Source organism: Dermacentor silvarum, chromosome 8 (assembly GCF_013339745.2).
Source record: "Dermacentor silvarum isolate Dsil-2018 chromosome 8, BIME_Dsil_1.4, whole genome shotgun sequence".
Lineage (NCBI taxonomy): Eukaryota > Metazoa > Arthropoda > Arachnida > Ixodida > Ixodidae > Dermacentor > Dermacentor silvarum.
The window spans coordinates 58857629-58879825 of NC_051161.1; the positions used below are offsets into that span (position 1 = coordinate 58857629).

A 22197-nucleotide genomic window follows, 5' to 3' on the forward strand; every position below is an offset into this window, starting at 1 on the left:
CTGCTGAATATGCTCATTGCTCAAGTTTGCCCTGCCCTGTGCACGCCGTCACCCGAACTTGCTCGCCAATGTAGGCAAGGCTGCCAAATAAGTGCCCCCAAAAAACGGATAAATAAGAAGAGAAAGCGACTGCGCATGACATACTTTTCTCAGTGGAGAGCGTCACTTCTTATGGTGATGATGATGATGTTCAGCTGTGGCACCTACGCACTGCTGTAACATGCAATAGCTAGACTGAGTTTTTCGTTCTCATTATTGTTAAAGTTTATTGGCATGTACGATTAGTGGTCTTTACTACAAAACTGGGTGATGGATATTCGCAAAGGCACGGCCTCGTTCACCACATGTTTGCCGCGAGATTTTTGCAAAGCTTCAAGAGGATGGCTTAATTTTCTAGAATTTATTTTATGGCGACGACGATCTATGACTCGCCTAGAGATGACGTGCTGAATTAAGAAATGAGCGAAGCGATACAAAAACGATGTTTTGCGATATTTGTATAAACTATGACGTAATTCTTACACAAACACACATTACGCATCAAATTACATAAACATAATTTATATTCATTAAATAATAGTCAACACTTCTGTACTTAATACGTTTTAGCTATAAGCTGCATAATTACAGTACCGCATTCGGCCTCATTTTCTAGGGGTTCATATAAGCCATTTCTCGCTACCCTTCCACGGTGATATCAATTTGGTGAACGCATGTCGAATGATTTGTACAAATGATTAGGTCTTACCAGATTAGTAATCACGTGATGTATTGTGCATAAAAAGGCTTACATTTGATCATAACTGAAAGCACAATTTCATTGCACAGCTGAACAGATGTGTCATGGTTTCTGACGCACAGTATACCGTAAGGTACAAAGATGAAAGCACGCCACAGATATTTATGGCATACACCACACACAAAACACACACATTATATATCATAAGAAGCCACCAAATACAGCCACGAAGGACAGCATAGGGGAAACTACTTGTACTTACTAATTGAATTAAAGAAATGATAAAGTAACGGAAATGACAGTGGATGAAAAAAAAAAACAACTTGCCACAGATGGGGAATGATCCCACGTCTTCGCATTACGCGTGCGATGCTCTTACTAATTGAGCTACCGCGGCGCTGTTTTCCCATCCACCTTCTGGGCTACTTAAGTTTTGCAACTAGAAATCAAGCCTGGGAGTGTTAGCCAGCGCCAACGATGTCCAACGTTATAGATTCAACGATGCTTTACAATTCCTTTTCACAGAGTTTGAAACAAACGGCAGCATTGCAAGAAGTGCTAGAAAGCCGTTACAAATGAGTCAAATGTGTTTCGCGGAAATTCGCATGGTCGAGGTCGATTCATTAACGGCGTGTAGAATTTCAGGCAACTGCAGATTACCGAACCCCAACATTGCTTCGAAAACACGAGTTAATTTTTCTTTCGGAAACGTTGGCACAAGGGACACAGCACCAATGGTCCTGATGGCGAGCAGTGGTTGACGGGGGCAAGCAGCCCGCCAATACCGGGTGATAATTTTTATGTTTTACGACATTTAAAAAAGATCGCCTGCTGCAGATAGCATAATTATAGTCCTAGAGCTGGATTACTCAGAGACGCGGACATTACTTGCATGAGAAATCCAAACACATATTCAAACAATTAACAAACACTGAGTAATTACCTTCTTAATTGCCTGTATTATGTGGCACATGACAATTTACGAATTGTAGCCGGTGAGTTTGCTGGGTGTATCCAGTTGGAATGAACTTTCAGAATGACAGAATTGCAGATATGTGCAATCAAACTCGCCGCAAAAATGCGCTGTTCCACTTCTTTATTTTAACAAAGTGTTTTTTATGCATTGACGCACGAACTGGAACGCCCATGTATTTCATCCCACAGTTTGGGAAATATCTCGAAACTGGTGTAATCGTGGAAATTAATTTCAAGTGCAAACGCACCGACTACAATTTGCAAAATGCGACATGTGCCATAAAGTAAATAATTAAGAAGTCAGTTAGTGAATTTTCGTTAATCGGTTGCATGCGTTTCTATTTCTCGTGCTAGTAATGTCCGCCTCTTCGAGTAATACAGCTCAAAAACGACAATTATGCTATCTGCCCCACAGGTGATCTTTTAAAAAGACCGAATAACTTAAGGGGGGATGCGGGGCTAAAATCACGATTTTCGGCAGAAAAACGCATTTTTTCAAATTTTGTTTATTCTGAATTGCTAGATTTATAAAGAAGCTCATCAGTAAGCTTGGTTGCAATCGGCGCCGTCGAAACGAAGAAAATAAATTCTCTTCTATAGTGACGGTGGAGCGCGCGCGCCGTCGAGAACGCCCATTAACACTGTATTCAAGGCGCGGCCGCAGAGTGGGCAAGAAACCGAACACGAAGTGGATGCCCGCGTTAGAAAGTTTGTTTTTCGTGCATTTTAATCATGGGAGCCCTATCATTAAGAGTACAGCAGACCGCAAAGTAAAAGCGAGAAAAAAGGCATATTTCTGGCTGCGGCTAAATCTGAAAAAAAAAAAAAAAATGCGACGACGACTTGAAGCAGTTGCAGCAGAGCACGTTCGAATTGAAGAGTAGGGTAGGAAACCTATTGTGCAGAGCACTTTAATTTTTGGTCTTAGGATAAAATAGCGTGCTCCGGAATCGTTGAGCTCATTTTTTCTCAGTTTGCACATTTTGGCCGAACCAAACCTTCAGGAAAACTATCGTTTCCGAACTGCTTCGCCAAAACCTGCTTTCAAAGTAGTTTCTCGGCTGAAATTTTGTCAGGAACGAGATGAAGTACTTTTCATATTTCTAAAATTTTAATAACTCAAAAAATGATTACATATCTGGCATATGATGACACCGAAAAAATTTAACTTAGCCTCAAAATGCTAACATCGTTACAGCAATGTAACGATGATAAGATGGCATGCCCAATTGGTGCGTATGACCGCCACAAATTCTTTTCTGTTTCAGTTGTAATAATGAAATTTAGAATATTTACGAAGAAGAATATACACAAACCGATTAATTTTTATAAACATCCGTGAAATGGTTAAAAAGTAAAATTTTTTTGCACGGCATCCCTATGGAAACTGTCGCGGAAATTATAGCGATTGCCGAGGGCTACCCACTCAGGACTGAAATTATTTTGGAAGTGCTGAAAGCCCGCATCAGGCACATTGCAAGCGCCCCTTCCCACCACATCACCTCGCTGTCAGAAGAGCAACCAAGCACATTTTTTTTTGTCAGTAGACTACGGCTTACGGTGACTGCCTCTAACAGAGATATTTCTGGTATCTCCTTTGCGTTAGGCGGAACCACAAGTCCGGATTTCAGTACCAAGTATTTGGAGGTAAGCAGCACTCTCGTTTCCAACTCTAAACAGTTATTTCTAAACGCACGCTGCAGGAGACATACAAATACGATTTTCATATTTACTCTGGTGGCTTGAACACTGTGGGCGGATGTACAGAATCTGTCAGCCTCTCTGCAAAAGCCATGACCACACAGTTCGAGACCTCTCACGAGACAATGTCGACTGCTGTGTAGATTGTTGCGTTTTCGCAGCGCGCTTCGTGTGATTCGTGAGGAACCGCCTCTAAAATGGAGCAACTTGACTGATTCCAAAGCCGCATTAAAATCTTTGTTATCAGCTCTACGGCATCGACCACAAGACCAGCTAGTGCTTGAAATTAGAGAGTCGCATAATCGCCTGGCCTAAAAAAAAGGACACGACGCTACGTTTCCGTGGCTTCCAGGTCAATGTAGCCTCGTGGGCAACCAATAAGCAGATAAAGCTACACTAGAATGCTCACGAAGATGGTGTGCTGGGCCGGTATTTTGTAGCGATGCCTTTCCGATGATAATGCCTTTTCGCGCTTTTCGTGCTTGGTCAGTGGTCAGAGCGACGGTCTGCTCACGTTATCAACGGGATCAGCGGGCCGTGAGCGGTGGATGATAAGACTAGTATAGAATAAAGCATAACGCATCGCTACAAAATACCGGCCCTGGAAGGCATCTCGTTTGTAAGAACAGACGTAACCACGAAGCTTCGCATTCTCGCGTACAATGCCACGCGGTCCATGTGGAACGCGTCTTGCTTCAGGCACAGCCGCTTGCATTTACGAGTGCCTCCTATCTGGACTTTCTCGAACCGGGAAAAACTGTTCTCCGCGGCCTGCGGTTTGGTATACTAATACTTCTTGCAGCATCGGAGTGGCCGAAAGTGCTGCCTGTGACGTTTGCGGCAGCGAGAAAACCACCGAACATGTCCTTTGTCATTGTCCTCGCTAACGCAGAGACGATCGCTCGCGACCGCGCTAGCAATATGGTCGTCGCATCAGAAGAGACGACGAAGGTGCTACTGAAACACACGTTCAAGTGGCCTTGTTGAACAACAAACACACGTGAGTACTTTTGTGTGTGTATATGTGTTTGTTTCTCTCTTTCTTTGCACATATGCTGCCCTTCTCCGCTTTTCTTTCCATTTTTCTGTCTACCTTTGCGCCTCACCAAGTGAAGGGTAACAAGCCGAATTTATGTATTCCGGTTAATAGACATGGTTACTGGTGCGCCCCTATGGCCACGGTTGTGTATAAATTCGAGCGCATAGCGTGGAATCTCACTCCCGTTTCTCCCTTACTAATATTTTTCTATCACCTTTTTCTTTTTTTCGAGAGCTGGTAGGCATCGTGCCCCTCCTGATGGAAGTTACCAGCTAGCTCTTTTATTCCGCTCTGTGATTGTTTTATGTACGCAAACATAACAATAAACCTATGCATTGTTACCCAAATGACCACTACACACCTACACAAACTCGGGTTACACGTTAGAGACTAACTTTCGATGGTTCATCTAATATTACAAATCGAAGGTACGAGCTCTTTCTGTCTGGTCGTCATCTTTCGTCCTCATTTTTTTTGCACTTTAAGTCGAGTATTAAGGTTCACACGCACAGCTCAATTTCAGTTGGTCTTTTATTCAGTCTACTACTTAATTTAGGCATGCGTGCGAAAATGTTTAGACAGCCTACGGTTGTTCTAGGTGACGAGATATGCCTGCCTTCCGTCGTACCTCAAATCTGTCTCTTCAGGACAGATCTGATAGTGAAACTCAGTGACACAGTGGTGGCACGCCTCATTTCCTGTATCGCGAAAAAGGAAAGCAAATTTCATGAGCGTCGAGGTGTTCGCGCTTCCTGATGACGCAAGCGCTAGGGTCGCCTAAGGGCGCGCTCGCTCGCCCCCGCCTTTACGCACGCAAGCAATGTTGGTCTTTCGCAACCGTTTAGTTTTATACCAATATTACTAACAGACAGACTCGTACAGCAGCCGTCTTCTTCTCTCTGGGGTTTTTACGTGCCAAAACCAGCTCTTATTATGAGGCACGCCGTAGTGGAGGGCTCCGGATTAATTTTGACCACCTGGGGTTCTTTAACGTGCAATACAACGCAAGCACACGGGCGTTTTTCGCATTTCGGCTCCATCGAAATGTGGCCGCCGCGGCCGGGATTCGATCCCGCTACCTCGTGCTCAGCAGCGCAACGCCTTAGCTGACTGAGCCACCCCGGCGGGTTCGTACAACAACCGCTTTGGAAGCGTAGGAAGCGCATGTGTCCTTATGATCGGACGTGGCTTCATTGAAGAAGGACATTGTGGTTTATATTTATTCTCCTTCGAAATTTGCTTGTGCTGTGGACTTCCCTCGGAAGAGACGACCAGTGTGCAAAATTTACAAATAATCAATGCTTTCACAAAACTCGCCGTAAATAAGTAAATCGCGCTAGATTGAAGCATGCGTACCTCCAATTTAGATGTCGTTTGGACAACAACTGTGGATAAAATTACTATTATTATTCCGGGAACTTTCACTGAACTGTGCTGAAACTATTAAAAAAAAAACTCGCTATTACAGGGCCAATGAGAATAATTACAACGATGTGCCGACTGACGAACACGAAAATTCGCTTCAAGAAACAACAGGGACGAAACACCTCTCCATAAAACTGCCCATGAGTCCCGAGCTTACTCAACCGCGTTACCGCGTCTGATCGTGAAACTCTGTCACACAGCAGTGTCATGCTTCATTTCCTGTATCGTATTTCCTGCAAGGAAACCCTATCTATCAGATTTTCCCTCGAGCAAATAAAATTAATATATGAAGTGGCTCTCGCACCTTCATAAAACATGGGTTGTTATGGACGTGGTAATGAATATCGACTCGGTGTGACGTCTTGAATTGAGGAGGAAAAATGATGCATAAAGATGTCCAGAAAAAATTATTCACGAAACAATATTGCAGCTGCTAAGAAACCTGTGTGGTTTTGGGAAGTGTTATTGCGTACAAATTCTTAAAAATAAGACTCCCATACATGTGAAATGTAGAAGCCTGCGTGTTCTGCAACATAGTTTCGGTTTCGGAACTGTTGAATCACTGCTGCCGAGGATGAACTTTTAGTTATGAGACAGCTTCGGAAGTCCCATACGAGGCGCAAAATTAATTAGCCAGTCACTACACGGCGCGCAAAAATGTACGCGCGACATGTAAGGTACAAACCAGTGACAATTTCCACCTCTGGATGACAATGCTCTCGAATAGCGCACAATAGCGCACAGTATTCAAGTGAACATCTTATTCACTGTGAATTGACAAGTGTTAAGAAACTTTGCGTACACTGACATTGTCCATATTTCATGTATGTAATTGTATTGTCCTCTCTGTTATGACCCTCTATGAGGGTTGACAGTATTAATAAATAAAAAAATAAAAAAGGGAACACCAGTAACACCAGCACCGGCTCGTGACGTCAGGCTGGACGCCTGTTCGATAATGGAAAGCGAGCGCGTTTAGCCAGAAAAAAAAAGTATTAAAAGTACGAAAAACAAAGCTGCAACTATTCGTTGAAACAGTTTGGCTTTATTAATGATGATAGTTTTACTTTTCCATACACAGAAGCCAATACTACAAATCAGATGGCAGCGCTCTTAAACAATACAGACACAGAGCTCTCGAAAGCTACGCCGGCGTCACTTTACACAATTGCATCGTGTCGTCGCTCTGGCCGCTAATTGCGGAGAGAGTGTAAGAAGCAGAGACGAAAAGATAAGGCAGCTTCGACACACCTAAATCACGCCTATCTGAATTCATTTCGTTTTTATCGCAGCGTCGACCCGTTTTTGATCCAGTTCCAAACTTTAGCTACAGCCGCGCAAAACCTTATCCGCATACACGCGCGCGAGCGCGTGCCTCAAGTTAGCCTGGTTTTGTATCCAGCAACTCACCGCCGAGAGTGCGAGAAAAAGAAACGGATTAATCTTCCTGTCTACCATTCCGTGTACTTGCTCGCGAGCAAATGCGCGCGATAGCTCTCTGCCACGCGCGTGCCTGCTCCATACAAGCAGTGAACCGAAACTCACAAAGGCCGGCCGTTGCACAAAAATCAGCACGCGTACAAGCACGCGGGAAAGGGGCACGGAAAACAAGAAATACCGACGAAAAAAAAAATATGCTCGCATAAGTTCGATCGTTTTCTTGTCTCGCTCCTTTTCCAGGCAAAGTGGCCAAAGCCTGTGGGCAAGTTGGGGTGTGTAGAGAGGACGAGGGGGGGGGGGGGAGGGAGGGAAAGGCGAATTGCTCGTTAGGAGGGGCGAACCGCTCAACGCGTGCTCTCGCACATATTCGTGTTTAGTAGGAGACCGAGGGGACCGGGTGGGGGGGGGGGGGGGTCGACAACGAAGGAAATGAAGGAAGCATTCCTGCGGTCTCAGACCCCGCCCTGCACCTCAGGCATTTCGCGTATCCGCGCGTCGAGCTCTTGATGTGGGAGATGAGGGGGAATGGCGGGGGGGGGGGGGGGGGGGAGGTAGCCACGACTGTCAAGGTTCGCGGTGGCCTCCAATTGAAAGAACAAGAGCGCAGAAACAACCATTGAGCGCCCTGTAAATGACCCGCCACGACGCCGCGTATTTTTTCGTAGTTAGTTGATCGCCACAAGCGACAGCTGTGAGCGGCGACGGTCACCCCTCCCCTCAGGGGTTGGGGGGAGGGGGTACTGCACAGCTTTTGTCTATGATGACCTCGCGCTAACCTTTCGCCAGGTAAGGCTCTTTCTTCTGGCGGCGCCAGAACAAGTATCCCAACGATATCGTAACACGGCTTATGCCAGAGAGAGATAGAGGGTGAGAGAAGGGAGAGAAAGTATCAAGAGACATACTGCCCCGACAGCAAGCAGCACACCGGACGTCCACATGTCCACAGCGGGGCGCAGTGAAGGACCATTCCAGAGGGCGAGAGCCAAAGCGTCGCGGACGGGTTTCTATGGCTGCAGGTCATGGAGTTTTGGACACTGGGATGCAGCGCCGTAGGCTATGCGCGCAATAATGACCGCCCTCCTCCTCAGTATCTCGATCTTTCTGCCTCCGGGTTTCGTGCTCCCCTCCTTCTTCGATGCTGTGACGTCACGCGGGCCAGAGCGAACCCAGTGAATGCGGTCGGGCCCTGCGTAATATATAAGGAGTGCCATGGCAGTGGTCTGTCACTTCTGTCGGTTCCCTCCGGATCAGAGCAGCAGGTCCTACGATGAAGGTACGCAACCAAACCACTCCTATACGGCACTGCTGTTCCCTACTCCTCCGTCAGCCGCCGCCCGTGGATTGGATTATACGGACCGTGCACTCTACAACAGGCTGCACTGCGTTGGATTAGACAGTCGAACAGCGGGGATGACTTGTCTTGGCCGCATAGCTAATGGCTCGAGAGTCACAGCACTCTCGATGTAGCATTTTTGAGTGCGCAGCAGGCACAGTATTGCTAGTTGAAGGATGAGCACTGAAGACATGTCAATGTTAGGCTGAGTATTTAAGGGGTTCTCTGGTTTACCTGTCGCACGATATCGTTGTTCGATACACTTTCCAATCAAGATTCAACGTAAGCATTATTTGTATTATCTAACTAAATTATTGAATTTTGATTATGCTGCCCGCTAAGAGGCAAGGCTCAAGTAAGTAATATCTTAATGACTAGCATAAAACTACTACACATTCATCATAACGCAGGAGAGAAGCTCCCGCCTATCTAACTGATGGTCACTGTAAGGCTTTTATTTCACCTTACCTAATTATAGTTCTAAATTAAAAAAAATGATCAAGTACTCAATACCTCCAAAGTCCTGACAGATTATGATTCCATAAGGGCGCACATTGGCTTTTTTCATTTCCTTTTTTGCTTCCTAATAATGTCAATCAAACCCACTTCATATCAAGTTAGGAAAATGGGTTGAAACCGATAGGAGATTTTAGGTTAACATGCAGTCAGATGCTATCACCATTATTTTTCTTACACCCCGTAAAGTTATATTTCACATGCGCTTCCGTGAATAGATTTAGTTCACACCATAAAACTGCAAGCAGTTTTCTAAAGAATGCAAAACTTCTTGATCCGTCTAGCTTTGACGTCACTACTTAATATCTTACGCCAATTTTCTCTTGTTCTCCTCGTAACATGCAAGTTTTTGAAAACTCATAACTACGCCTCTGAAATTACAAATCTAAACAGACTACACTAATGTCTTCAATTATCGCCTAAAGACATCAACATTTAATACCAAATCTACTCACTGTATAGCCGGCACCTGCTCGGTCATTCGCTTTGCTATTTACATTCCAGCGTGGAGATCAGCTCAATGCCCTTTTTGGAAAATGTTCATTTTTCTCAATTTCTCTCTCTTCTACGACGGCCCAGGTCGCCATCCTCCTCGCCCTTGTCGCTGTCGCCCGCGCCGGGCTCGTCGGCCACGGCCACGGCCACGCTGCCGTGGCTGTCGCCGCCGTCCCCGAGGCTGGACACTCCTCCCAGCACCGTGTTCAGGACGTGAGTATACATATCTCTTCCACCACACTGTACAGCTGGATGCAACGCCCTTTTTTTTGTTTTAGCGCTAACGTATCGAGCGATTAGACAGCTACGTTTGACGAAGCATGCACTTCAAGTGATGCGATAAATTACTCGCATTGCTGGCACCGTTCGCGTACCTTAGTGCTTCCCAAAGCCACCTGCACCGGCTGTCAGGCTTAACCCGAACGCCTCTCTAATGCCCTCTTGATTCTCCTTAAGTAAGAGCCAGATATTTCAACGATACTACATTTTACGTGCTAGCTTATTGGAGCTTGTTTACAAAACTGTTTATATTGGCTGTGTGTAGCGTGTATCAGTAAACAGTTCCTGCAGAGTAATGCCTACCGTGTTCGGTTTAAGCCACACAGCAAGTGCAAAGCATTTGAGAGAAGCATATAACTTTGATCTTAACACAGACCCCCGAGAGTAGAGAGGACGACGACGGGAGTCCGCGTCGCTTACGAAACGTTAGCACCATTGAGATCAGCTATATCGTTTTCGTTTGCGGTTCGAGTACACGAAGCTCTACGTGAACCAATACCGTGGCTACAGCGCTGTTCGATTATGCTGTTAACGCCGCGCTTTATGCGAATACAGCACACAACGAGGTGAATGGACATGATTCGTTATGATCTGCTAAAATTACCTAGCATCTTAGATCCAACGCCAGGCTCTTTAGAGCAGCGGCGGGTCTTGCATTTATTGTTGCAATGCCCATTAGAAATTGGCCTTCTCGGAAATCTTTAGAGGTTCACTTTATGATATAGAAAAGCCTGATTTCACCCATCGGCTCACCCGTAAATATCATTGTCAGTTTCACTCGCCCATTTCATTTTTATTTACACTCTCCTCTAGAATCTTTTAATCCGCTTTCATCTCCCTACACAGTAGCATGTCAGGGGTTATAAAAGACGCCGGCAAAAATGTGTTTGCTATTAAAGAATACGAAAATAAAAGAGAAAGCATTATCTCGATTGTGCCTGATTAAGCAATTAGAGCACAATGTGTATAAAAGGTTCAGCTGCGCACAGCAGCAGTTTTATTATAATGATAATAGCACTCTAACTCTTAACTGCTAAAAAATTCATCAATGAAACAGCTATTTAGGTCCCCTGAAAGGCAACTCGATAGTAAATTCGCATCTTACTTTATTATTATACGCTGACCACCGAATTAAAGGCTACGGATTACGCGTGTCAGTAAATGCAGGGACTCGTCGACAACACCCTGCATGCGAAATCACGCCAGCGGGACATATATTGCAAGCCAAAGTAACCAGAAATGAAGCGCGAATCCGCGAAGAAGGAGCGGAGCTTCTCGTGAGCTGGGATGCCTCGCGGAAAAGATGTCGGAAGCGTTGGGCTTCGCCTTCCGCGCAGAACACGCTTCGTTTCGCAACGTTTCATCGGGCCTCCAGAACGCGTCCGGGCGAGTCACTTCAAGCACGGTGCGAGATCGCTCCCATAACCGCGATGACGAAAGTCTCGCCTCGGCAATCACACAGGGCGCGCAGCCAGAGTAACTGGCTGTCAGAGTAGCGAACAAAAACAAAACACGGACAGCGCCCGTCCGGTTGATTGAGTGCAGCGGCACCTACACGTTGTGCATTGCGCCGGGGCATTTATGCAGGATCCTTTTGTTTCATGCCCCAAGCGCGAGACTCGCGATGTAGCACAGACGTTCTTGATGAATCCAAGGCCTAGCTACACCAACACCACGGCGGTGATTCGCGGTTTACCTAGCATCCCGCCAAAGCGTTGCTCGTAGACCGTGAGAGGCTGAGTCGAGACTTTCAGATTTCTTTCTTTCCTTTTCTTTTTCTCTCTTTTTAGCACTGGCCTCGTGATTACGTTAGTCGAAGGTTGCGCCCGTAATTAGCGTTTCCCCCTTTCGGAGGAAAAGATAGAAAGGATACAAGATAAAAAATTTGCGATCGCTCGGCAAGATCGGAGGCAATGAGTAACTTCGCTTTGCGCAGAATTGCTGCGCGTCAGCGCATGAGCTTAACTCCGAGCGCTGGCTTTTCAGATTGCTGAATGATCAACCGTTCATGCTTCAATGCGGCACTCTCTGTTAACTTAAGCAGAGGGATATTTCATTAGACGATTAGCTCGCTGAGAGGATTATTCATATATTGAACCCAACATTTCTCATTCTTTGAATGCGTGGTTCACATAAAGAGAAAGTGAACAAAGCATTCATATCAAATATTAGTGTCGTCACATTATTCGCTCCTCTTCATAATATCTTTTTAGAGATTTTTCAACTGCCAGAGCTCTCAAATAGTTGTGCTGATGCCAAAATTAAAGCGGTAATAGCTCAAAAACCCTGGGCTCTATAAATTAAACGCTGAATATTTCCTTCTCTACTGACGGGGACTGCGGATAGACTGAAGGAGTCAGTACTTTAATGTTCAAAAGGCAGACAATTGATCATCGCAGTAACTACTATAGAGACCGAACATGTGCTGACACCTCTTGCGGAGAAGCTTAGCCAAAATTTTGGAAGCGGCTTCTTGCGTACAAGGTTACTTAATTTACGCTTTTCTCTTTTCTCTAACGCTGTGCGGCCCCACCCATTCTCGCGATTTCTGTTTTCTATCTCAAATATGAACTGCAGCGGAAGTAAATATGTGTGCAGCCTCTCCACTTCAGCTTGTCCACCACAAACTGTGCACATGATTTTGAAGAATGATTAGGGACATTAAAGCACCATACGTTTTGCTTAGACTTGCTTATACGAATAAGTTTCCCGAAGCTGTTAACATTTTCTTGTGATTTCATGGGCCTTCCCTTGAAGCCTCCAACGAATCCAGCTGTTTCAGGCATTTTCTGGCAATAAGTCAAGCTCCGCCGCACGCAAGCGTTTTTCTTTCTCTTATTGAATATTGTTTACGCTAATTTTGAAAACTAGATGTTGATTGTGTTAGTGATCAAACGCCAACATAGTTTGATAGACGTTTCTTATGATTAACACTTCACAATCGGTTCGGGTTGGCGTGAGGAAGACTTATTAGAGGAACTCTATTTCACAGAAACGAAACTGAAAATGCATAAATGTGCATGCCTATAAACACCGACGGGTTCTGGCACTATCTTTTTTCTAAACACGTATGCATGAGCTTGAAATGTGGTGCACAGGACCAACTCATAATATCCCTGCATATACAAAAATTATAAGTTCGCCAGGGACTGGTCGCTTCTTGATATTGCAAAGCTTGAAATATGTGATATTTACACCGGGAGGTGATGCCGTACAGCTCGCCGTAGACATTACATGTGCGCATTTGTGGCTGTAACACACTATTTTCCTCATAGTGTAGGAATCAGAACTGCATCTTCGCGTGATTCTTACCACGCAAACACGCACGTTCAGAGTACTAAAGCTGCAAGACCATTGTACCAGCTATATGGACACCACATACCTCCGAGTGTGCAACGTCATACCTCTTTCAACACTGCTTGTTCATTAACCAGAAGAAACAGGTGTCAGCTGCCCACAAAGCGTAGTTCTGAGCTTTTAGGGAATCATTGTGTTAGGCGCTGATGCTCAGTGTTCACCAGAACTTTCGTTCTCACAGCTGTGCTCTATAGTGCCCTATAGCTGTGCCCTGTAGGGAAGTTTCGTGCGATGGTCTTATCGAACCCCAAGTCTGAACTTTGCTCGTTTTGTTCTCCCCTTTCTCGAAACCGCAGCTCCACGGAAACTACAAGTTCGGCTACAAGGAGGCCCACACCAGCGGCGGCTCTTTCCGCCAGGAGGCCGGTGACGCCTGGGGCAACAAGGTTGGTTCCTACGGTCTGACCGACGCCGACGGCCGCGTCCGTGTCGTCAAGTACGTCGCTGACGGCCACGGATTCCGCGCCCACATCTCCACCAACGAGCCCGGCACCGCCGCCTCCCACCCTGCCGCCGCTGCCTACAACGCTCACCACGCCGTGCCCGCCGTCGGCGTTGCCGCTGCCAAGGTTGTCGCCGCTCCCGTCGCCAAGGTGGCCGTCGCTGCCCCGTCGCCGTTGCCGCCGCCCCCGTGGCTAAGGTCGCCGTTGCCCCAGTGGCCTTTGCCGCTCCCGCCTACGGATTCGGCTACGGACACGGCTATGGACATGGCTACGGTCTCGGACACGGTCTCGGATACGGTCTCGGACACGGTCTCGGACACGGTCTCGGCTACGGCCACGGTCTCGGCTACGGCCACGGTCTCGCCTACGGCGGATTCGGTCACGGATACGGCCACGGCCTCGGCTACGGTCTTGGCTACGGCTATGGCAAGCACTACTAATTTATTTTTGACGGTGAAATAAGAACTTCTACGTTGGTTTTCCGATGTCCTCGTGTGCCATCTCTCCTCTGTGAACGCGTGTACAGTGTCTGTCTTGTCAGTGTGGAAAAAAAAAGAAAGTTGAAATAAAGACAGGAGTTGCTGGAATGTTTTATTCCTGTCTTGTTTCTGTCAACGTGGGTGCATTGAATGTGCGCAAGAACAGCAAAATACGGTTGAATTTCGCTAACAACAAAATTCAAAGGGAGGGGGGGGGGATTTCGTTGTAGGGAGAAATTTTCTTGTTGCAGAAAACAAGAATTTAAAAAAAGACGAAAAAGCTCATGCAGCAGTTTAATTGCAGAAAAAAATTGGTCATTTTAGCTTTTCACTGCTTTCACGCTAGCAGTAGAGGAATGCGTAGCTCACAGGCGGTCAGGAACTGCACTGCAACGGCGTTGTCATAAGTGCCAAGGAAGCGGCGGATAGTATCAAATGAGTCCATCACTTAGCAACGTGGTCAGCTCACCATGCGCGGTTTCATGGTCGTCAGACAAATCGCAGGCAGCGAAAACGCTCTTAACGATCTTGTCGTCGGTCAGCTCCGCCTAGACAGTCACGCCCGTGTCGTCGTCCACGTAGTCCTGGAGCATCTGCGACTCGGTCAAGCAAAACGCCGGCTTCCTCAAAAGCAACCCGCGATGCGGCTGTCCGTATGGCTAACTCTTGGTCAACAATGTCTTCGTCGAGAGAGACAACTCTAAAGACTGCTCTTGGGACTGAAAGCCCGCATGCACAAAATAGTTCGTTATGACTTCGCGCCGCGTCGACATCCAGGAGGTGACGATCATCCGTACCACCATGGATAAGTCGACTTTGATGTCGCGGCCATATTGGGTACTGAAAAAGATTTGCTAAATTATCATTGAACGGTGTGTACTCTTCACACACTGGACCACACTGTTGATCTTGAGGCTGTATAAGCGAAATGACAGCTTAGCGGACAAAATTTCACCTGAACTTTGGCCACCTCGGCATCGGCCATGCGATGCGCCGAACAGTTATCCAGAAGCAAACAACCTTTGCAGGCTTGCCTCTTAATATCCTCGTAAAATGCCCCCGTCATCCACAAAAGAGTGTTGGGGACGTACTTCGCCGCAAGGCTTCGACTGCCGCTAAATAGACCCTCAAGAAAAACACCAAATTCGTTTAAAAACAAAGCATTCTCTATTCTTGTTAACTTCACGGCAATGCGTTGATCATTAGAAGAGAAAATGAAGATCAAAGTTCCATTAAATTTTTTTAATTTGGCACCGAAATTTCAGCGTTGGTATGTCAGCGTGACGTCACTAATTTCATTTTACCATCTTTTATGTGTCATGGTGGCTCAGTAAAAAATCTCGAAACTTGCCGAATTCAGTCTGTACGGCTTTTATAATATACAATGTGGTCCATGTCTACCAACAAAATAAATCACCTAGGCTCGAGTAGACGCTGTAGAAATTTAAGACTTCACGGCGCGCTTGTGAGGGAAGTTCAAGTGTCATCGACACTCGATTAGTCTTTCGTTATTGCTTCTTTACTCGCTTATGAAGCCAGCTCTCAAGGTAGGAGTGTTTTTTTTTTCTTCTTGGTATTGTAGTACAGATCTAGTACAGATCAACTGATATTAGTACACATGAACTGGTAGATCCTATACAAAATACTTAGTTTCTTTAGAACTCTTTCCAACTTTCTGTCAACTTTATTGCCATCTTATGTTATTTACTTTCTATGAACACATGTTACAAGAAAGTTGGTAGGCTCTGTTATTACTTTCGTTTGAAGAAAGCTTGTTTAAAGAAACTTTTAGAAAAGTTGGTAGGCTCCGTTCTTGCTTTCGTTTGAAGATAATTTGTTTAAAGAAAGCTTAAAGAAAGTTGGTTGACTCTGTTTTGCTTTTGTTTAAAGACAATTAAAACAATTGCATGGATGAATGGGAATTGATATATTGTCACGAGCAGTGATCCTGTGGTCGGTGCTTGGACGATGACGACGACAACGGTGTGGCTTTCTGGAGTGCACCTGTTCGCCTTACCATTGCTGTAGCGTTGTGCGCCTTACCTTGTAGGTATGTCCATTGTGTATATAATCTCCCCGTAACAATATGCAGTAGAACATTCTAGTACATATCGACTTGTTTATCTATTTAGTGTCCCTTTAAAGCAGTACAGCTTGGCGTTCTTAAGATGACAGGAGGAAGGGAGAGGGGGGTGCGCATGCATGATTATAGATTGCACGGATATAAATTGCATGGAAATATAGCAGAATTGTAGTGGATTGAACAAACGCAAACACGATGGCGTTGGTGTATTTTATTGGTTACCAAGAAGGCTATAATGGACAGCTCCGAAAAGGTGGCCGGTGTTGCCCCGTGTTGAACGCCAAAATTCCAATTGATTTGGAAAAACAGCCATCGCTTACGCAGTGCGGTTGGGAAAAAATGTTAATTATACGTAAATATTTAACATACAAATGTTAAACATTTAACAATAAACATTAAAAGATGAAGCCCGCGCTTCCTTATAGCACGTCTCCAGCTCCAAAAGATGAACGTATAGGTGGTGAAGCATCCGGGCAGCAACTTAATTAATGGAGCACCTAGAAACATGTGGGGCCGAATCCACGATGCTTTTCGTTCGTAAGTGTTTTTCGCCATTTAACGGCCGCCTTCGCTAATGATATGTCCCAGCATCACGATCGGTTGAAATGTTCTCTTACGAACAATTGTAGCGCACGAGGTTTCTGTGAATGTGGGCCTTGTTTTGTAACTTGCACTGTACGCTTACCCAATGCCTCCTTTAGAAGATGCCTGCCGCGTGAGCCGAGAAGCTGGTTCCTGCCCCCTCTATTCTTTCCTCCTCTCCACCGGTGTCGGCTGCGAGCGCGAGCTGCGGCGGCCGCTCCAAACATAAATCACGTGACCCTGCCTCCGAGATTATAGCGGCGTCTGTTGCAATCTTGGAGGCACGACCCGTGGTCTCTTGTCAAGCCATTGGTCGAGCGCGCGCCTGCCTCGTAATCGTCACTTCCTCCGCAACAGGAAGCAGGGTCGGCAGCGAGCACCGTCTCTCCGCGACCGCCTTTAACTACGGGAACCTCCGTTCCAATGGGAAAACGAGCGATACGGCAGGCATCTAGTAAAGGAGGCATTGGCTTACCCCATTGGAAGGGAAAATAGTGTTGCTTGTGACCACTGCGGCAACCAGGAAGCTATCGAAAACGTTTGTTGCCACCGTCCTAGATACAGTCGCTCGCGACCGTATTGGTCTGTCTTGCCTACTGGTTGCTTTCAGAGGCAGACAGTCCTGGAATGCTGGCCTATACACCCCAAGTCGGTCAAGGCACTATTCAAGTTTTTAAGTTCGAGTGGCCTATTGGAGGGACTACCATTTTGCAGCGAACCTGTCTATGGCGAGGGTTCCGCGCATTTTTCGTGTCCGTCAACAAAGCTGCGTGTGCAAAAACTCAGCTCCCGAATTTGATGCAAACTCGCTTCATTCTATGGAAAAGCGTATACGTATAGTCACTTGGATATGCATTTTCAGTAGATTAGTTATCAATAGGCACCATTTTAAAGATTAGTAGACGCTCAGGTAGATAATAAGGGTTTCTCAAATATTTGCTGCCGTGCGACCCGTGTCGGCCATGTGTATGCTCGCGCCGTCCTCTCTTTGCCATCGTTCCAAGCGCTTCCGTGCCTAGTTGCCGTCCGCTCTCCTGGCGTGGCGGTCCGTCCCGCGTGTCTAATTTCCTCTGGCTCCCCGAGGTGGCGGTAGTCTTCCGCGCCAATGTATGCCGCCGATCAAGACCACCGATCAAAAAGAGAAAAGTTTGTGTGCGTGTGTCTTTCCTTGGGATGACCGCCGTCACCGCTCAAGAGAAATACAATTCGCTCATACCTTTGATCTAAATTCTGTGTCACCTCTATGTAGTGTGCTAAACTGCTTCGATGGTGATCCACCTTCACAGCAGTGGAATGAAGCGTGATTTTTTGCTTTATTTCGCAGCTATTCTTTCCGTCGGTCTTACCCCCTTTTCCCAGTGCAGGGTAGCAAACCAGAAGCTCTTCCGGTTGACCTATAGGTACCTGCCTTTCCCATTCAATATATATATATATATATACAGTGCGCGAAGCTGTGACTGGTCTTGCCACAACACATTTTATTATTGTGTTGATTGGCATACATTGGGCCGATGCGATTACAAACGTTGCATCAAAGAAGCGGACATTGGCAGTTTGCCGCTCTTCGGATCAGCGATCAAGATTTTCCAGGCAGTCGTAGATATTGCGAAAGTACCATTGCTTGTGCTATAGGTAGCCATAATTATACGTACTATATTCGTGGCACTCACTCAGAATGTGCCAATACACTTTACAAGCATTTAGAACTAAAAAAATAGTTTCTACAACTCAAAAACACGAAATTTGTTTTATCGAAGACCGCACGCTCTATTAATACGAACTCGTCTAAACATCCGCAATGCCATACTTCTACCAAGTAAGAAAAGAACAGTGCTCAAACGCAAAAAAATATATATAATAGAAATGAAAATGTCATGCTATAGCTGGTCTTAAATACCGTATTTTCTCGCATATAACCTGTATCAAAAATTGGAAAAAAATTGGTTTAAAAGGTGGGGGATGCGGATTATCTGCTAAGATTCGCGAAGGGAGGGGTTGGGGGTCGGCTTCACGGGAACGGGCGGCCTGCTGTGCAGAGTCCGCGTTGTCCACATGCCTATCGACATCGAGGTGTGTTAAGCCAATAAGAGGCCAACACAGGTTATAGCCAGATTCACATCGATAGTCTGGTTAGATGCTTTTCGCATGCTTTTCGCATGAGTCAGGTGCCGTTTCTTGTAAGCCCAGTTTGCACAGTTGGCCAGCCTTGTTTAGCCATTGCGAATGTGCCTCGGCGGCAGTCTTTCACAGTGAAAGAGAAACTGAAGATCGTAGCCGCTGCTGAAGAAATCGGCAACAGAGCTGCTGCGAGATGGTTGCGAAGATGATTACGTCTTTGAGAGCGGCAATGAAGCCTCGGATGGCAGCAGTGAATCGGACGACAGCACTGACAATGTTGCGCCAGTCGTTTTGCAAAATTTTTTTATTGAAAACGAAATGACTGCGCGAAGTCGTAACTTCCTAGTCCTCATTTTTTCGGATACGCGTGCGGGTTACACCGCGAGGTTACTTTTTTTTTCTTTTTCGTGGAGTTCAAAGTTAGGGGTGCGGGTTGTATGCAAGGGAGGGTTATACGCGCGAAAATACGGTAGTTGTGTTTGGTGATTATTCTAGTAAAACTAAAGTTGTGTAACTTGGCGCTATGTAATTCTAGATAAGTAACAGCTAAGGATAGGATAGGAATAAACTTTATTTGTCCAACGGTTATAGCTAGGCTGCCAGGGGTCCATCGCTTGAGGAAAATCTTCCGTGGTCACCGGCAATGGCCCTGGTCCGCTGGATGGCCCACTCCTGGTCTTCGGGTGCCTCGCTGAGGAAGGCGGCTTACCATCTCTCAGGCAGCCGCCCCGCTTCAGAGGGTCCTGCTGTTGTCTTCCCCCTCGTTCCTCTTGGTCCTTCTTGCTTAAGGCGTTGGCATTCTCAAAGCACATGGGTCATATCGGCCCGTTCGTGCTCGCACCACGGGCAGCCGGGAGACGGGTGCAGCGCGGGCCACAGGCGGTGCAGGTGGTAGGGGTTGGTGAAAGTTCCCGTCTGCAACCGCCTCAGGTCGACCGCCTAGGACCTGTCCAGCCGCCCGTGGGGTTGTGGATGCTCTTTCATTCCTTCCTGCAGTGGCCAAGCATCACTCGGTACGTCGCCGCAAACTCCTCGACATCGCGGACAGCGTCGCCGTGGTCCCCAGCTCCGTCCACCACGATTTCGCTAGTGTTTCGGTAGAAATTGTTCATCAACGATGAAGAAAAGCACGATGTCTGACTACAAAATATTAAAACGTTTTGGGATACATTGAAATGGAACGCCGCAAGTGGGAGCGCTGATTTCTCTTAAGTGAACGGCGTGCTTTGAGACGGTAAGATGGGGCAACACACCTTTTCACGCCATCGCGTAAAACATGCAATTACTTCAGCGACGCCGAATTAAGATGCGGTGGCACGTGTGAACATCTCCGGATGGAAGACAATACATGGCGACCCCCATGTCTTGATTGCTGCATCCAGGGCCAGTAGTTCCCTCACACAAAGCACCATCCTTGGCGTTTTTTGAGTATTCTGTCCCATTCAGTTTCCACGCGCCAAGAACAAAGACAGTCATGGCAACTTCTTCAAGAGGGAGTGATTTTATGTCCCATATTTAACTATATTTTACATTCTAGTACTCCTTTGGATTGACCAGGGAGCCATAGAAATCGTTAGTCCCAAACACTATGTGGTAGCTTCTTTTCGCGTTTCCTTTTTCGCTCGCCTAATCGTAACGGGGTGGTGCTTTCAGGAATCGGTGACTTGCGCATTTGGAGGGGATAGTGACAAATAGCTTGAAGTAAGCTGAATATCTCAGCCCTGCTATACGCAGGGCTTGCTGCTTCAGTTGAAGTATTCGAAATGTCATAAAGACGAAGCAAAAAGAAATAAAACAAAACAAAAACTTGGAGTGAATAAACATGTGAAGCTCAGATGACTGACAAAAGGTCAAAGAATGTCTATTAATACCTGACTGGCGTAAGTATAACAGCAGGATCTTCATGACACAGATTTCGTTCACATTGCTCTCCCCGGGCCCTACAGGAAATCACTAGCCCGCATATGTCCTGGTATACCAAGTGAAGTCCTTGCTATATACTAACCATGACGTCGGATACTTCCATGCGACAGCGACGTAGTACATGCTCAGTATCATAATGTGGTTTGCCCTATTTGCAGAGCGGCGAACTGAGTGGCCCGATCTTAAAAAAAAGGAAAAATAAAACTAAACTACTCACGTAGGCTACGCGAAGTCTCAACCGACCGACGAATGACGCCCTGAACGTGCTTATATATACCAAGTCCCAGTAAACACGGTTGTCCGTTTGGAAGCGCGCATTTGAGAAACACAGCAGTCTTGTAACAGCGGTGGTGGCCTTTATCGTTGAAAGTGTTCCCTGCGATCTGGTCACCGGGACAGAGGCTATAAATGCGGCGTCAGTCTGCATCAAAAAAAAAAAAAAAAAAAAAAAATCGGCTTGCTTCGCTAACCTCACTTCGTATGTGTACGCGCATGTTTTGCGCACATCCAAGCGGTCCTGTCAACCCATCCCACTCACATTTTCTTTTTTTGTTTTTTCGACATTGCAAGCAGCCCGGTCGACAACAGTAAGTACCCAAGTCTTCGTAGCCAACAGGGGGTCTTTGAACGTAGAAAATGGCTCCCCAAAAATTGGCCCATTGTGACTGATCATCTGTGCACGTCTGTATAACCTTTGTTAGTCAAAATGCAAGGTCGATCCAAATAGGTCGCGAAGCTTCGAAAAGCGGTTCAGAACCAATTGTCACCAACATCAGCAAGGGTGGTAACGAGAGCAGTGATTGCAGCGCGACTATGCGAGGAGCGAACAATCATTCAGAAAAAAAAAACTGAAAAAAAGTTTTGTAATTAAAACGAGACACTTTCATTCATTAAACGAAAATACAATCTTAATAAATTTATATAGGCGTGGCGGGGAAAGAAGAGACAACTCTACTTTACTTCATCATTATCAATAACACTTTTTCAGCGTCCACTATATAAAGCGTTGACGCCGCTCGTGTAATGCAATGCAGCTCTTGAAGCGCGCAGAAGGCACGCTCCTAAAGTTCACCTGTTACAATACGCTCCCCTCACACGTTGCATTGTTTTGCTTGTCAGCGTTTCCGTGGATTTGGTAGAGCGTGTGCTTTCATCCTCTCTTAACCTGTTCAGTCAAAAGAAGTGAGTTACGACCACCAGATGATCTTTTACTTTCGCTACTTTCGTGCGGCTGCGCTGCGCGACGGGCATGGCGTCCGACGAAGCTACC

General features: G+C 46.2%; 1 protein-coding gene and 1 pseudogene across 1 annotated transcript in view; one reads left to right on the forward strand and one right to left on the reverse strand.

The window, feature by feature from the left end:
- Positions 1-22197, reverse strand: part of LOC119462144 (nose resistant to fluoxetine protein 6-like) — a 121094-nt gene that overhangs the window by 92444 nt on the left and 6453 nt on the right. The window lies entirely within an intron of this gene.
- On the forward strand, positions 8472-14325 carry LOC119461293 (adult-specific rigid cuticular protein 15.5-like; annotated as a pseudogene).